This window comes from Cryptomeria japonica, unplaced genomic scaffold (assembly GCF_030272615.1).
Source record: "Cryptomeria japonica unplaced genomic scaffold, Sugi_1.0 HiC_scaffold_164, whole genome shotgun sequence".
NCBI classification, from domain to species: domain Eukaryota; kingdom Viridiplantae; phylum Streptophyta; class Pinopsida; order Cupressales; family Cupressaceae; genus Cryptomeria; species Cryptomeria japonica.
In genome coordinates this window covers 197,501-212,500 of record NW_026728986.1, presented here as the reverse complement: position 1 = coordinate 212,500, position 15,000 = coordinate 197,501, and the positions used below count along the sequence as shown (strand labels likewise).

General features: G+C 60.0%; 1 non-coding gene across 1 annotated transcript; it reads right to left on the bottom strand.

The window, feature by feature from the left end:
- Positions 1 to 3,981: 3,981 nt before the first annotated feature.
- LOC131867139 (5S ribosomal RNA) lies at positions 3,982 to 4,100 on the bottom strand. Its single transcript, XR_009365731.1, has one exon. It is a non-coding gene; the product is annotated as a 5S ribosomal RNA (ribosomal RNA).
- Between the last annotated feature and the right edge of the window lie 10,900 nt (positions 4,101 to 15,000).

Below are 15,000 nucleotides of genomic sequence, written 5' to 3'. Positions count from 1 at the left end.
GCGCGCACCTCCGCCAGGGTGGGCACCTTGGTGCGCACAACTTGCCTGGGCTGCGCACCAGGAAGGGCTCAAGATGGCACCCGCGTTCCGTTTTTTTCACTATCTTTCAGAACGGAAATTTTAAAATCTCGTTTTTTTTTGCCTTTTCTGGAAATTAGTGAAGGCAGCGCATCAAAGGTGCGCAACGCTGGTGCGAACCTGGGAGCGCTCCGATGTGTGCTCCAAGGTGCGGCGTGCACGAAGTCGGACCCCGGTTTGCCCCGGGTGTGCACCTCGCGTGCACCTTGGTGCGCACACCTTGGCTGGGTTGCGCGCCCTGGTGGGCACCATGGTGCGCACCAAGGAGCGCTCCGAAGTGTGCTCCAAGGTGCGGCGTGCACGAAGTCGGAGCCCGGTTTGCCCCGGGTGCGCACCTCGCGTGCACCTTCGCCGCGGTGGGCACCATGGCGTGCACGAAGTCGGAGCCCGGTTTGCCCCGGGTGCGCACCTCGCGTGCACCTTCGCCGGGGTGGGCACCTTGGTGTGCAGACCTTGGCTGGGTTGCGCGCCCTGGTGGGCACCATGGTGCGCACCAAGGAGCGCTCCGAAGTGTGCTCCAAGGTGCGGCCTGCACGAAGTCGGAGCCCGGTTTGCCCCGGGTGTGCACCTCGGGTGGGCACCTTGGTGCGCATGCCTTGCCTGGGCTGCGCACCAGGGCGGGCTCAAGATGGCACCCGCGTTCCTTTTTTTTCACTATCTTTCAAAACGGAAATTTTAAAATCTCATTTTTTTTTGCCTTTTTCTGGAAATTAGTGAAGGCAGCGCATCAAAGGTGCGCACCTCGCTGCCCACCACGGTGCGCAACGCCGGTGGGCACCCGGGAGTGCTTCGAAGTGTGCTCCAAGGTGCTGCGTGCACGTTGTCGGAGCCCGGTTTGCCCCGGGTGCGCACCTCGCGTGCACCTTCGTCGGGGTGGGCACCTTGGCTGGGTTTGCCCCGGCTGCGCTCCGAAGCGGGGTTATTGGAGCGCCGCCTCTTTTTTTGTCGGAGCGTTTGGTGGGGTTTCTCGCATTGGCTCTTCCGAGGCCCGGTTGCCACCCTGGCGCGCACGAAGTCGGAAGTAGGGTTAATTGCCCGGGTGCGCACCTTTGCCAGGGTGGGCACCTTACCTGGGCTGCGCACCAGGGCGGGCTCAAGATGGCACGCGCGTTCCGTTTTTTTCACTATCTTTCAAAACGGAAATTTTAAAATCTCCTTTTTTTTTTGCCTTTTCTGGAAATTAGTGAAGGCAGCGCATCAAAGGTGCGCACCTCGCTGCCCACCTTGGTGTGCTCTGAGGTGCGCACCCGGGAGCGCTACGAAGTGTGCTCCAAGGTGCGGCGTGCACGTTGTCGGAGCCCGGTTTGCCCCGGGTGCGCACCTCGCCTGCACCTTGGCCGGGGTGGGCACCTTGGCTGGGTTTGCCCAGGGTGCGCTCCGAAGCGGGGTTACTGGAGCGCCCCCTCTTTTTTTGTCAGAGCGTTTGGTGGGGTTTCTCGCATTGGCTCTTCCCAGGCCCGGTTGTTGGGTGCGCTCCCACCCTGGCGCGCGCGAAGTTGGAAGTTGGGTTAATTGCCCGGGCGCGCACCTTCGCCAGGGTGGGCACCTTGGTGTGCACACCTTGGCTGGGCTGCGCACCAGGGCGGGCTCAAGATGGCACCAGCATTCCCTTTTTCTCACTATCTTTCAAAACGGAAATTTTAAAATCTCGTTTTTTTTTTGCCTTTTATGGAAATTAGTGAAGGCATCGCATCAAAGGTGCGCACCTCGCTGCCCACCTTGGTGTGCTCCGAGGTGCCCACCACGGTGCGCAACGCCGGTGCGAACCCGGGAGCGCCCCGATGTGTGCTCCAAGGTGCGGCGTGCACGAAGTCGGACCCCGGTTTGCCCCGGGTGCGCACCTCGCGTGCACCTTGGTGCGCACACCTTGGCTGGGTTGCGCGGCCTGGTGGGCACCATGGTGCGCACCAAGGAGCGCTCCGAAGTGTGCTCCAAGGTGCGGCGTGCACGAAGTCGGAGCCCGGTTTGCCCCGGGTACGCACCTCGCGTGCACCTTCGCCGGGGTGGGCACCTCGGCTGGGTTGCGCGCCCTGGTGCGCACCAAGGAGCGCTCCGAAGTGTGCTCCAAGGTGCGGCGTGCACGAAGTCGGAGCCCGGTTTGCCCCGGGTGCGCACCTTCGCCGCGGTGCGCACCATGGCGTGCACGAAGTCGGAGCCCGGTTTGCCCCGGGTGCGCACCTCGCGTGCACCTTCGGCGGGGTTGCGCGCCCTGGTGGGCACCATGGTGCGCACCAAGGAGCGCTCCGAAGTGTGCTCCAAGGTGCGGCGTGCACGAAGTCGGAGCCCGGTTTGCCCCGGGTGCGCACCTCGCGTGCACCTTCGGCGGGGTTGCGCGCCCTGGTGGGCACCATGGTGCGCACCAAGGAGCGCTCCGAAGTGTGCTCCAAGGTGCGGCGTGCACGAAGTCGGAGCCCGGTTTGCCCCGGGTGCGCACCTCGCGTGCACCTTCGCCGCGGTGGGCACCATGGCGTGCACGAAGTCGGAGCCCGGTTTGCCCCGGGTGCGCACCTCGCGTGCACCTTCGCCGGGGTGGGCACCTCGGCTGGGTTGCGCGCCCTGGTGCGCACCAAGGAGCGCTCCGAAGTGTGCTCCAAGGTGCGGCGTGCACGAAGTCGGAGCCCGGTTTGCCCCGGGTGCGCACCTCGCGTGCACCTTCGCCAGGGTGGGCACCTCGGTGCGCACACCTTCTCAATGTTTTCTTGCCTTTTCTGGAAATTGGTGAAGGCAGCGCATCAAAGGTGCGCACCTCGGTGTGCTCCGAGGTGCGAACCCGAGAGCGCTCCGAGGTGCCCACGAAGTCGAAAGTCGGGTTAATTGCATTGTTTTCCCCGGGTGCGCTCCGAGGTGCGCAACATCGGCGCGCACCAAGGAGGGCTCCGAAGTGTGCTCCAAGGTGCGCACGATGGCGTGCACCTCTGGTGCGCACGATTCGGAGCTCGGTTTGACCGGGGTGCGCACACCTTGGCTGGGTTGCGCACCTTTTGTGCGCTCCAAGGTGCGCACGAAGTCGGAGCTCGGTTTGCCCCGGGTGCGCACCTTCGCCAGGGTGCGCACCTTGATGCGCACGCCTTGGCTGGGCTGCGCACCTTGGTGGGCGCCATGGTGCGCACCTTTCGTGCGCTCCAAGGTGCGCACGAAGTCGGAGCTCGGTTTGCCCCGGGTGCGCACCTTGGTGGGCGCCATGGTGCACTCCGAGGTGCCCAAGATTGGTGCGCACCAAGGAGCGCTCCGAAGTGCGCTCCAAGGTGCGCGCGAAGTCGAAAGTTGGGTTAATTGTCCGGTTTGCCTCGGGTGCGCACCTTGCGTGCACCTTCGCCAGGGTGGGCGCCTTGGTGCGCACACCTTGGCTGGGCTGCGCACACCTTGGCACCCGCGTTTCCTTCATTTTAAATTTTTTTTTTTTACAATCTCTCAAGTGGGAAATTCTATAATCTCAACTTTTTTTGCCTTTTCAGGAAACTTTTGAATGGAGCGCATCATTGGTGCGCTCCGAAGTGTGCTCCAAAGCTCTCTCCAGCTGCGTGCACCTGCCCCGGCCGCGCACCCGGCCCCGCCCAGCTTCGCTCACCTGTCCCGGGCGTCTGGTGCGGAACCTTAGAGTAAGAAACATCACCGTGCACCTTGGCCAACGTGCGCGACTCGACCGAGCGCGCACTGGCCGAGGTGCACACCGATTTCACCTGGGTGCGCGCGCAGCACCTCGGGCGCACCGGGGTGCGCGCACAACGCCCGGGTTGCACCGTGGCCTGTGTGCTCGGGGCGCCTCGGGTGCGCGCTCGGTGTCGCCCCCGCGCGCGCGGTAGTGCGGGCAGCGCACCCCGGCCCGGCCCGGCCCCGACGAGAACGCAAACGGGCAAAAGGTTTATTCAAATAGCATTGCGACGCCCGGCGAAAAACTAAAAAAGGGTGCAACACCGGGACTTCCCGGGAGGTCACCCATCCCAGTACTACTCCGGCCCAAGCGCGCTTAACTGCGGAGTTCTGATGGGATCTGGTGCACTAATGCTGGTATGATCGCACCCGTTATGAGCTTGTCGCAGTGTGTACTTAGCAAACCGCGACCCACGTGCGAATCCACCCCGGCCACCCACCCCCGTCGAGGTGCACACCCTCCCTCGCGAAGTGCGCCCCGTTCGCCAAGTGTGAGCCCTGCCCGGGTGCGCGCACCTTGCTAGGGCGTCGGGTGTGCACCCGGCCCGGCCTACGTGCGTGCACCTGGAGGGGGCGTCGTGTGCGTGCAGTGTCCCGTCTGCAACGCGGTGCCCACACACCACCTCGGGCGCAACGACCTGCGCTCACATGTGGGCCGAGTGCACCTTGGTGCATGTTCGGGGCGCCTCGGGTGCACGCTCGATCTTGCCCCGGTGCACCAAGGCGCTCGGTTTGCCCCGGGTGCGCACTTGGTGCAAGGTGGGCACCCAAAATAGGGATCAAGCACCAAAACACAAGTTTCGGGATGCAAAATGGGACCCAAGGACCACAAATGCGTTCCAAGACCCATGATGGGTCCACGAGAACAAAAATGTGTTCCGAGACTTAATAAACAAATATTGGGTTTTAGGAGAAGAAACATGCTCTGATGCCCAAAACGAGAATCGACCCCGAAAAGGCCACAGGCCAAAAGTGGGATGCGAGACAAAAAAAAATGGGACCCGAGGACCAAAATTGGGTTCCCAGGTCGAAGACAGGGCAACCGGACAAGAAACGACCTCTAAGGCTCGAAATGAGTCCCGACGACTAAAACTTGACAAGAAGCACCCATCAGGCACCCAACTCGACACCCATGGGATGCCGACCCACCCGGGCTTCCACCTAGCACACCTTGGCACCCACCCACCCTCGCACCCAACCTCGCACCCAACTTAGCACCTTTGAACCCACATTGGCACTCACCCTGACCCTGGCACCTTGGAACCCACATTGGCACTCACCTTGACCCTGGCACCCACCTTTGCACTCACCTTGGGACCCACCCTGGCTCCCACCTCGGCACCCACCCAGACACCCACCTTGGTTCCTTGGCACCCACCTTGGATCCTTGGCACCCACCCCGACACCCACCTTGGCACGCAACTTGGCTACTTGCCACCCACCTTGGCTCCTTGACGCCCACCCCGACAACCACCCCGTGACCTACCCTGGCTAGGGTTGGTGCACACCCACCCTGGTGCCCACCTTGGCACCCACCCTATGACCCACCTTGGCACGCACCTTAGTACCCACCCCGTTACCCACCCTAGGACCCACCCCGTGACCCACCTTGGCCAGGGTGGGTGCACCCACCCTGGTGCCCACCTTGGCACCCACCCATCCTAGCACCCAGCCTGTGACCGGGCTTGGAACCCAACCTTGCACCCGCACCCGTCTTGGCCAGTGTGGGTGCGCACCCATCCTGGCACCCACGTTGTGACACACCCTTTAACCCACGCACCCTAGCACCCACGTTGGCACCCACCTTGGAACCCAACCTAGCAACTTGGCACCCACCCCGTGACCCACCTTGGCATCCACCATAGCAGTCGCCGACTTGGCACCCACCTCGGCACCCACCTTGACACTTGTGGACCCACCTTGCCACTCACCCTAGCATCGACCCATCCTAGCACCCACCCTGGCACCTTTGCACCCTAGCACTCACCCATCCTAGCACCTAACCTGTGACCCACCTTGACACTCACCCTCGCACCCACCTTGGAACCCAACCTAGCACCCACCCACCCTGACACCAACCCTAGCACCTACCCACCCTTGCACCCACCCTGTGACCCATCTTGGCACCCACCCATCCTACCACTCAACCTATCACCCACCTTCTCACCCACCTTGGCATCCACCTTAGCACCCACCCACACTGGCACCTTGGCACCCACCTCGGGCAAGGTGGGTGCACACCCACCCTGGCACCCAATTTAGAACCCACCGAGCATGTTACCCACCTTGGCACCCACATTGCAGCCCACCCTAGTACCCACCCTATGACCCACATTGGCATCCACACCCTAGCACCCAGGCACCTCGACACCCGCCTTGACACCCACCCTAGCACTGAACCTGTGACCCACCTTGGAACTCACCCTAGAACCCACCCACCCTGTGAACCACCTTGGCATCCACCTTAGCACCCACCCACCTTGGCACCCACTCTAGCACTCACCCATCCTAACACCCAACTTGTTACCCACCTTGGCACCCGCCCTCGCGTCCACCTTGAAACCCACCCTAGCACCCACCCACGCAGGAGCCCACCTTGGCACCCAACCTAACACCCACGCATCCTGGCACCCAACTTGTGACCCACCTTGGAACCCACCCTAGTACCCACCTTTGAACCCACTATATCACCAACCCACCTTGGCACCCACCCTATGACCCTCTTTGGAATCCACCCTAGCACGCACCCACCCTGGCACCCACCATGGAGCGCACCCTAGCACCCACCCACCTCGGCACGCACCTCAACACCCACCTTGGTGTGCGCACTGCGCCAACCTCTCAAAGACCCTATGTGGTGCGCTCCAAAGTGTACACCTTTGGTGCGCTCCAAGGTGCGCACCTTTGGTGCACACCGAGGTGCACACCAAAGTGTGCACCGAGGTGAGCACCAAAGTGCACTCCAGGGTGCACACCAAGGCGTGCACCTTTGGTGCGGTCAATGCAAACGAATTCGGAAGTTGGGGTCGATGTCCTAATCGCTGCTGCAGACTACACGTATGAGAATCGGACAAATAGCTTTATATAGGGGAGGTGTTGCGTTTGATGGGTCGACTCCCCTGGTTGTGTGCACTGCACCAACTTCAAAGACCCTGTCTTGTTTAAGAAGTCAAAAGTTGGGGTGGATGTCCTAATCATTGCTGCAGTCTACGCATGTATGAGAATCAGACAAATAGCTTATATAGGGGAGGTGTTGCATTCGGTGGGTTGACTCCCCTGGTTGTGCGCACTGCGCCAACCTCAAAGACCCCGCATAGCAGAAGAAGTCGGAAGTCGGATTTTGGTGAGCACCAAGGCGTGCACCTTTGGTGCGGTCAACGCAGACGAATTCAGAAGTTGGGGTGGATGTCCTAATCGTTGTTGCAGGCTACACATGTATGAGAATCAGACAAATAGCTTATATAGGGGAGGTGTTGGGTTTGATGGGTCAACTCCCTTGGTTGTGCGCATTACGCCAACCTCAAAGACCTTGTTTTCGTTAAGAAGTCAAAAGTTGGGGTCAATGTCCTAATGGCTCCTGCAGGCTACACATGTATGAGAATCGGACAAATAGCTTATATAGGGGAGGTGTTGGGTTTGATGGGTCGACTCCCCTGGTTGTGCGCATTACGTCAACCTCAAAGACCTTGTTTTCGTTAAGAAGTCAAAAGTTGGGGTCGATGTCCTAATTGCTCCTGTAGACTACACATGTATGAGAATCAGACAAATAGCTTATATAGGGGAGGTGTTGGGTTTGATGGGTTGACTCCCCTAGTTGTTCGCATTACACCAACCTCAAAGACCTTGTTTTCGTTTAGAAGCCGAAAGTTGGGGTCGATGTCCTAATTGCTCCTGCAGGCTACGCATGTATGAGAATCAGACAAATAGCTTATATAGGGGAGGTGTTGGGTTTGATGGGTCGACTCCCCTGGTTGTGCGCATTGCGCCAACCTCAAAGACCCTGCATTGCGGATGAAGTCGAAAGTCAGAGTTTGGTGTGCTACAAGGTGTGGTCGAAGGTGCTCACCTAGGTGTGCACCTTTGGAGCACAGGAAAAGTGCCCTCCAAAAGTGCGCACCTTTGGAGTGCACAAAAGTGCCCTCCAAAAGTGCGCACCTTTGGAGCGCAGAAAAGTGCCCTCCAAAAAGTGCCCTCCAAAAGTGCGCACCTTTGGAGCGCAGAAAAGTGCCCTCCAAAAAGTGCCCTCCAAAAGTGCGCACCTTTGGAGCGCAGAAAAGTGCCCTCCAAAAAGTGCCCTCCAAAAGTGCGCACCTTTGGAGCGCAGAAAAGTGCCCTCCAAAAAGTGCCCTCCAAAAGTGCGCACCTTTGGAGCGCAGAAAAGTGCCCTCCAAAAAGTGCCCTCCAAAAGTGCGCACCTTTGGAGCGCAGAAAAGTGCCCTCCAAAAAGTGCCCTCCAAAAGTGCGCACCTTTGGAGCGCAGAAAAGTGCCCTCCAAAAAGTGCCCTCCAAAAGTGCGCACCTTTGGAGCGCAGAAAAGTGCCCTCCAAAAAGTGCCCTCCAAAAGTGCGCACCTTTGGAGCGCAGAAAAGTGCCCTCCAAAAGTGCGCACCTTTGGAGCGCACAAAAGTGCCCTCCAAAAGTGCGCACTTTTGGTGCGCACCAAGGCGCTGGTTCGGTCGTTGCAGGCGAGTTCGGAAGTTGGGGTCGATGTCCTGAGCGGAGGTGCAAACTACACAGGTGTCGGAATCGGACAAATAGCTTATATAGGGGAGGTGTATGCTTCGATGGGTCGACTCCCCAGGTTGAGCGCACCGCGCCAACCTCAAAGACCCTACGGTATGGATGAAGTCGGAAGTTGGGTCCGATGACCGATTCGATTAGTAGGTATGCTCATGAGGTCGGAATTTGGGTCCGATGACCTGCCATGTGCAGGAAGGCGAATGTTGACACTGTGCGTTGCAAGGTGCACACCAAGGCGCTGGTGCGGTCTTTTTAGTCGAGTTCGGAAGTTGGGGTCGATGTCCTGATCGGAGGTGCAAGCTACACAGGTGTGGGAATCGGACAAATAGCTTATATAGGGGAGGTGTATGCTTCGTTGGGTCGACTCCCCGGGTTGAGCGCACCGCGCCAACCTCAAAGACCCTACGGTATGGATGAAGTCGGAAGTTGGGTCCGATGACCGATTCGATATGTAGGCATACTCGCGAGGTCGGAATTTGGGTCCGATGACCTGCCACGTGCAGGAAGGCGAATGTTGGCACTGTGCGTTGCAAGGTGCGCACCAAGGCGCTGGTTCGGTCGTTGGAGGCGAGTTCGGAAGTTGGGGTCGATGTCTTGATCGGAGGTGCAAACTACACAGGTGTGGGAATCGGACAAATAGCTTATATAGGGGAGGTGTATGCTTCGTTGGGTCGACTCCCCGGGTTGAGCGCACCGCGCCAACCTCAAAGACCCTACGGTATGGATGAAGTCGGAAGTTGGGTCCGATGACCGATTCGATATGTAGGCATACTCGCGAGGTCGGAATTTGGGTCCGATGACCTGCCATGTGCAGGAAGGCGAATGTTGGGACTGTGCGTCGCAAGGTGCGCACCAAGGCGCTGGTGCCGTCGTTGCAGTCGAGTTCGGAAGTTGGGGTCGATGTCCTGGTCAGAGGTGCAAACTACACAGGTGTGGGAATCGGACAAATAGCTTATATAGGGGAGGTGTATGCTTCGATGGGTCGACTCCCTGGGTTGAGCGCACCGCGCCAACCTCAAAGACCCTACAGTATGGATGAAGTCGGAAGTTGGGTCCGATGACCGATTCGATACGTAGGCATATTGGCGAGGTCTGAATTTGTGTCCGATGACCTGCCATGCGCAGGAAGGCGGAATTTGGGTCCGATGACCGAGTTGATGGCGTGCCATGCGCAGAAAGGCGGAATTTGGGTCCGATGACCGAGTTGATGTTGATGGCCCGCCATGCACAGGAAGGCGGAATTTGGGTCCGATGACCGATTTGAAGGCGTGCCATACGCAAAAAGGCGGAGTTTGGGTCCGATGACCGAGTTGATATTGATGGCCCGCCATGCGCAGGAAGGCGGAATTTGGGTCCGATGACCTGACATACGCATGGAGTCCGACTCGGGGGCCGATGTTCGATTCGATGACTTGCATTGTGGGTAAAGTCGGAAGTTGTGGTCTTTGACCCGATTCGATGACCAGACTTCGGCTGCTTGAGAATCGGACAAATAACTTATATAGGGGAGGTAGTGTTCTCGAGCATCCTCCCCCCGTGCCCGTTTATGTCGATTGATGCTGGTGCTCGACTGGTTGGAGCGCTCGGATGCAAAAATCTTGCACCAGGATTTATCGATTGTGATGGACACGGCAAGTCTCCTGATTGCTATGCAGGAGCTCATCGTGAATCTCTATGCGGCCTTGGTATGGACTCGACCTGCGGAATGGTTCGGCAATGGTAGTCGCTCCAACACGTCCTTGCAATGGCCACAGAGGTGATTCGACTAGAGCTCCAGTCTAGCTTTTGGGTTGCTTGGCGGACTGGTATAGCCGCGATCGAGTTCCGGCCATGAACGTTTTAGATAGCTCTTGGGCTTTCTGGGACGGAAGTCGGAAGTTTGGGCTGTTGTCCGATTTGATGACCATTCTTCGGATGTGTGAGAATCGGACAAATAACTTATATAGGGGACTGTGTTGTCTCACGCAGCCCCCTCCGTGCCCCTCTATCTCGACCGATGTTGGTGCTTGAAAGGGTTGGGATCGCTCGGATTTATAAACGTGCACCACCATTTGTCGAGTGTGAGGGACGCGGCAGGTCTCCTAAATGCTATGCGGGCGCTCTCTGAGAATCTCTATCCGGCCTCGACACAGACTAGTCTTGCTGAATGGTTTGGCACTGGTAGTCGATCCAACACGTCGTTGTTGTGGCCGCCTAGGCGATTCGATTCGAGCCCCCGTCTAGCTTTTGGGTTGCTTGGCGGATTTTGCCCTATCCGCAAGTGAGCTCGGTCCCTAAACGTTCGAGAAACCCGATTGCTATGCGCCGACTCTCTTTCTTGCGAGCCTCCATCTAGCTTTTGGGTCTCTACGGAACGGAAGTCGGAATCTGGGACCGTTGTTTGATTCGACGAGGCAGACTACGGTTGTGCGAGAATCGGACAAATAACTTATATAGGGGAGGTGTTGACTGGAGCATTCTCCCCCGTGCCCCTCTAACTCGACCAATGCTGGCGCTCGAACGGTGGTAGCGCTCGGATTTTCATTGAGCGCCAGCATTGGTCGATTTAGAGGGGCATGCGAGATTCCCGAATGCTATGCGAGGGCTCTAACGGAAATGTCTATTGGTTTCGGTATGGATGCAATTGCGAGTGGTTCGGCAAAGGTAGTCGTTCCGATGCGTCCATGTCGTGGCCAAATCGATAATTCGATTTGAGCCCTCGTATAACATTTGGGTCTCTCGATGTGATTCCGCATTCCAGTCCCTTTGGGCACTGCTTGAGCCGCATCCCAGGGGGTTCCCTTCCCAATAATCTGCCTCGCAACCCGATTGCTATGCGGTGAGGCTCCTCGGCCGCCTCGGAACTATCTGTGTATCAGACGCATCGCGGGATAAGGGGTTGGCAACGGTAGTCGCCCCAAGCGCGTCCGATGCTTGGACCATTCCGAGGCGGCCCTGAAGCCTCTTCCGTCTAGCCGTTGGGTCCTTCTCGCCGCATCCCTCGCCTCGCACCCCGATTGCTATGCGGTGAGGCTCCTCGGCCGCCTCGGAACTATCTGTGTATCGGACGCGTCGCGGGATAAGGGGTTGTCACTGGTAGTCGCCCCAAGCGCGTCCGATGCTTGGACCATTCCGAGGCGGCCCTGAAGCCTCTTCCGTCTAGCCGTTGGGTCCTTCTCGCCGCATCCCTCGCCTCGCACCCCGATTGCTATGCGGTGAGGCTCCTCGGCCGCCTCGGAACTATCTGTGTATCGGACGCGTCGCGGGATAAGGGGTTGTCATTGGTAGTCGCCCCAAGCGCGTCCGATGCTTGGACCATTCCGAGGCGGCCCTGAAGCCTCTTCCGTCTAGCCGTTGGGTCCTTCTCGCCGCATCCCTCGCCTCGCACCCCGATTGCTATGCGGTGAGGCTCCTCGGCCGCCTCGGAACTATCTGTGTATCGGACGCGTCGCGGGATAAGGGGTTGTCACTGGTAGTCGCCCCAAGCGCGTCCGATGCTTGGACCATTCCGAGGCGGCCCTGAAGCCTCTTCCGTCTAGCCGTTGGGTCCTTCTCGCCGCATCCCTCGCCTCGCACCCCGATTGCTATGCGGTGAGGCTCCTCGGCCGCCTCGGAACTATCTGTGTATCGGACGCGTCGCGGGATAAGGGGTTGTCACTGGTAGTCGCCCCAAGCGCGTTCGATGCTTGGACCATTCCGAGGCGGCCCTGAAGCCTCTTCCGTCTAGCCGTTGGGTCCTTCTCGCCGCATCCCTCGCCTCGCACCCCGATTGCTATGCGGTGAGGCTCCTCGGCCGCCTTGGAACTATCTGTGTATCGGACGCGTCGCGGGATAAGGGGTTGTCACTGGTAGTCGCCCCAAGCGCGTCCGATGCTTGGACCATTCCGAGGCGGACCCGAAGCCTCTTCCGTCTAGCCGTTGGGTCCTTCTCGCCGCATCCTTCGCCTCGCACCCCGATTGCTATGCGGTGAGGCTCCTCGGCCGCCTCGGAACTATCTGTGTATCGGACGCGTCGCGGGATAAGGGGTTGTCACTGGTAGTCGCCCCAAGCGCGTCCGATGCTTGGACCATTCCGAGGCGGACCCGAAGCCTCTTCCGTCTAGCCGTTGGGTCCTTCTCGCCGCATCCCTCGCCTCGCACCCCGATTGCTATGCGGTGAGGCTCCTCGGCCGCCTTGGAACTATCTGTGTATCGGACGCGTCGCGGGATAAGGGGTTGTCACTGGTAGTCGCCCCAAGCGCGTCCGATGCTTGGACCATTCCGAGGCGGACCCGAAGCCTCTTCCGTCTAGCCGTTGGGTCCTTCTCGCCGCATCCCTCGCCTCGCACCCCGATTGCTATGCGGTGAGGCTCCTCGGCCGCCTTGGAACTATCTGTGTATCGGACGCGTCGCGGGATAAGGGGTTGTCACTGGTAGTCGCCCCAAGCGCGTCCGATGCTTGGACCATTCCGAGGCGGACCCGAAGCCTCTTCCGTCTAGCCGTTGGGTCCTTCTCGCCGCATCCCTCGCCTCGCACCCCGATTGCTATGCGGTGAGGCTCCTCGGCCGCCTTGGAACTATCTGTGTATCGGACGCGTCGCGGGATAAGGGGTTGTCACTGGTAGTCGCCCCAAGCGCGTCCGATGCTTGGACCATTCCGAGGCGGCCCCGAAGCCTCTTCCGTGTAGCCGTTGGGTCCTTCTCGCCGCATCCCTCGCCTCGCACCCCGATTGCTATGCGGTGAGGCTCCTCGGCCGCCTTGGAACTATCTGTGTATCGGACGCGTCGCGGGATAAGGGGTTGTCACTGGTAGTCGCCCCAAGCGCGTCCGATGCTTGGACCATTCCGAGGCGGCCCCGAAGCCTCTTCCGTGTAGCCGTTGGGTCCTTCTCGCCGCATCCCTCGCCTCGCACCCCGATTGCTATGCGGTGAGGCTCCTCGGCCGCCTTGGAACTATCTGTGTATCGGACGCGTCGCGGGATAAGGGGTTGTCACTGGTAGTCGCCCCAAGCGCGTCCGATGCTTGGACCATTCCGAGGCGGACCTGAAGCCTCTTCCCTCTAGCCGTTGGGGCTTTCTCGCCGCATCCCTCGCCTCGCACCCCGATTGCTATGCTGTGAGGCTCCTCGGCCGCCTTGGAACTATCTGTGTATCGGACGCATCGCGGGATAAGGGGTTGGCAGTGGTAGTCGCCCCAAGCGCATCCGATGCTTGGACCATTCCGAGGCGGCCCTGCAGCCTCTTCCGTCTAGCCGTTGGGGCCATCTCGCCGCATCCCCCACCTCGCACCACGATTGCTATGCGGTGAGGCTCCTTGGCCGCCTCGGAACTATCTGTGTATCGGACGCATCGCGGGATAAGGGGTTGTCACTGGTAGTCGCCCCAAGCGCGTCCGATGCTTGGACTATTCCGAGGCGGCCCTGCAGCCTCTTCCGTCTAGCCGTTGGGGCCATCTCGCTGCATCCCCCACCTCCTCGGCCGCCTCGGAACTATCTGTGTATCGGACGCATCGCGGGATAAGGGGTTGGCAGTGGTAGTCGCCCCAAGCGCGTCCGATGCTTGGACTATTCCGAGGCAGCCCTGCAGCCTCTTCCGTCTAGCCTTTGGGGCCATCTCGCCGCATCCCTCGCCTCGCACCCCGATTGCTATGCGGTGAGGCTCCTCGGCCGCCTGGGAACTATCTTCGTATCGGACGCATCGCGGGATAAGGGGTTGTCACTGGTAGTCGCCCCAAGCGCGTCCGATGCTTGGACTATTCCGAGGCGGCCCTGTGGCCTCTTCCGTCTAGCCGTTGGGGCCATCTCGCCGCATCCCCCACCTCGCACCCCGATTGCTATGCGGTGAGGCTCTTCGGCCGCCTTGGAACTATCTTCGTATCGGACGCATCGCGGGATAAGGGGTTGTCACTGGTAGTGGCCCCAAGCGCGTCCGATGCTTGGACTATTCCGAGGCGGCCCTGCAGCCTCTTCCGTCTAGCCGTTGGGGCCATCTCGCCGCATCCCCCACCTCGCACCCCGATTGCTATGCGGTGAGGCTCCTCGGCCGCCTTGGAACTATCTTCGTATCGGACGCATCGCGGGATAAGGGGTTGTCACTGGTAGTCGCCCCAAGCGCGTCCGATGCTTGGACTATTCCGACGCGGCCCTGTGGCCTCTTCCGTCTAGCCGTTGGGGCCATCTCGCCGCATCCCCCACCTCGCACCCCGATTGCTATGCGGTGAGGCTCCTCGGCCGCCTTGGAACCATCTTCGTATCGGACGCATCGCGGGATAGGGGGCTGTCACTGGTAGTCGCCCCAAGCGTGTCCGATGCTTGGACCATTCCTAGGCGGCCCTGAAGCCTCTTCCGTCTAGCCGTTGGGGCCTTCCCGCCCCATCCCTCGCCTCGCACCCCCGATTGCTATGCGGTGAGGCTCCTCGGCCGCCTTGGAACCATCTGTGTATCGGACGCATCGCGGGATAAGGGGTTGGCACTGGCAGTCGCCCCAAGCGCGTCCGATGCTTGGACCATTCCGAGGTGGCCCTGAAGCCTCTTCCGTCTAGCCGTTGGGGCCTTCCCGCCCCATCCCTCGCCT